Source organism: Xylocopa sonorina, unplaced genomic scaffold (genome assembly GCF_050948175.1).
Source record: "Xylocopa sonorina isolate GNS202 unplaced genomic scaffold, iyXylSono1_principal scaffold0098, whole genome shotgun sequence".
NCBI classification, from domain to species: Eukaryota; Metazoa; Arthropoda; class Insecta; order Hymenoptera; family Apidae; genus Xylocopa; species Xylocopa sonorina.
Window position 1 is genome coordinate 156,409 of NW_027490169.1, and position 2,793 is coordinate 159,201.

Genomic DNA, 2,793 nt, shown 5'->3' on the forward strand with positions numbered 1-2,793 from the left:
ATGTATATCTCGTCTACACTTCAAATGAATATAAATGCGACACTTCCTTGCTAGGAAATAGCGTCTGCAGATATCTACGTATCGTAGCAATAGAGATCTAATGCTTCTTGAATCGCCATGTCGCATCTCATTTCTATGTTTTACGATAAGATATAATATTCATTGCGGAATGTCATGTATACTTCGGATTCACTTCAAAAGAATGTAAATGCGACACTTCCTTGCTAGGAAGTAGCGTTTGCAGGTGTCTACGTATCAAAGCAATAGAGTTCTAATGCTTCTTAAATCGCCATATCGCATCTCAATTCTTTGTTTTATGATAAGATATAATATTCATTGCGGAGTATCATGTATACCACGTTTTCGCTTCAAAAGAATGTAAATGCGAAACTTCCTTGCTAGGAAATAGAGATGGCAGATGTCTACGTATCGAAGCAACAGAGTTCTAATGCATCTTAAAACGAGATATCGCATCTAATTTCTGTGTTTTATGAGAAGATATAATATTCATTGCGAAGTGTCTTGTATACTTCGTATTCACTTCAAAAGAATGTAAATGCGACACTTCCGTACTTGGAAATAGTGTTTGCATATGTCTGCGTATCAAAGTAATAGAGTTCTAATGCTTCTTAAACCGTATTATCGCATCTCGTTTCTATGTTTCATGATAAGTTGTAGTATTCATTGTGCAGTGTTAAGTATACCCCGTATTCACTTCAAAAGAATGTAAATGCGGCACTACCTTTCTAGGAAAATACGTTTCCAGATGTCTACGTATCGTAGCAATAGAGTTCTAATGCTTCTTAAAACGCGATATCGCATCTCATTCCTATGTTTCATGACAAGTTATAATACTCATTGCGATGTGTCATGTATACCTTGTATTCACTTCAAAAGAATGTAAATGCGACACATCCTTGCTAGGAAATCGCGTTATCAGATGTTTAGGTACCGATACAATAGAGTTCTAATGCTTCTTAAAACGAGATGTCACATCTCATTTCTATGTTTCATGATGAGATATAATATTCATTGCGAAGTGTCATGTATACCTCACATGCACTACGAATGAATGTAAATGCGACACTTCCTTGCTAGGAAATAGCGTTTCCAGATATACACGTATCGTAGCAAAAGAGTTCTAATGCTTCTTATAATGCGATATCGCATCTCATTTCTATGTTTCCTGATAAGATATAATATTCATTGCGAAGTGTCATGTATACCTCGTATTTACTTCACAAGAACGTAAATGCAACAATTCCTTGTTAGGAAATAGCGATTGCAGATGTCTACGTATCGTAGTAATGGGGTTCTAATGCTCCTCAAATCGCGACATAGCATCTCATTTCGATGTCTCACTATAAGATATAATATTAATTGTGCGGTGTAATGTATACCTCGTATTCACTTCAACTGAATGTAAATGCGACTCTTCCTTGCTAGGAAATAGCGTTGGTAGATGTCTACGTATCGAAGCAGTAGAATGCTAATGCTTCTTAAATCGCCATATCGCATCTCATTTATATGTTTCATAATATGATATAATACTCATTGCGAATTGTCATGTATAACTCGCATACGCTTCAAATGATTGTAAATGCGACACTTCCTTGCTGGGAAATAGCGTTACCAGATGTCTTCGTATCGAAACAATAGAGTTCTAATGCTTCTTAAAACGGGATACCGCATCTCATTCCTATGTTTCATGATAAGATATAACATTCATTGCGAAGTGTCATGTATACTACGCATTCACTTCAGAAGAATGCAAATGCGACACTTCCGTGCTAGGAAATAGCGTTTCCAGATATCTACGTATCGTAGCAATAGAGTTCTAATGCCTCTTAAAACGGGATACCGCATTTCATTTCTATGTTTCATGATAAGATATAGTATTCATTGCGAAGTGTTACGTATTTCTCGCATAGACTTCTAATGAATGTAAATGCGACACTTCCATGCTAGGATGTAGCGTTTGCAGATGTCTACGTATCGGTGCAATAGATTTCTAATGTTCTCAAAACGCGATATCGCATCTCATTTCTATGTTACATGATAAGATATAATATTCATTGCGAAGTGTCCCGTATACCTCGCATACAGTTGAAACGAATGTAAATGCGACACATCCTTCCTAGGAAATAGCGCTTGCAGATGTCTACGTATCGAAGTAGTAGTGTTTCAATGCTTCATAAAAAGAGATGCCTCATTCCATTTCTATGTTTCATGATAAGATATAATATTCCTTGCGAAGTGTCTTCTATACCTCGCATTCGCTTCGAATGAATGTAAATGCGACACTTTCTTGCTAGGAAATAGCGTTGGCAGATGTCTACGTATCGAAGCAATAGAGTTCTAATGCTTCTTAAAACTAGATATCGCATCTCATTTCAACGTTTCATGATAAGATATAATATTCATTGCGAAGTGTCATGTATACCTCGTTTTCGCATCAAAAGAATGTAAATGCGACACTTCCTTGCTAGGATACAGCGTTTCCAGATGTCTACGTAAGAAACAATAGTGTACTAATGCTTCTTAAAACGAGATGTCGCATCTCATTTCTATGATTCGTGATAAGATTTAAAATTAGTTGCGAAGTGTCATGTATACCTCGTACTCACTTCAAAAGAATGTAAATGAGACACTTCCTTGCTAGGAAAAAGCGTTTAAAAGATGTATACGTAACGAAGCAATAGAGTTGTAGTGATTCTAATATCGCGATATCGCATCTCATTTCTATGTTTCATGATAGGATATAATATTCATTGCGAAGTGCCACTTATACCT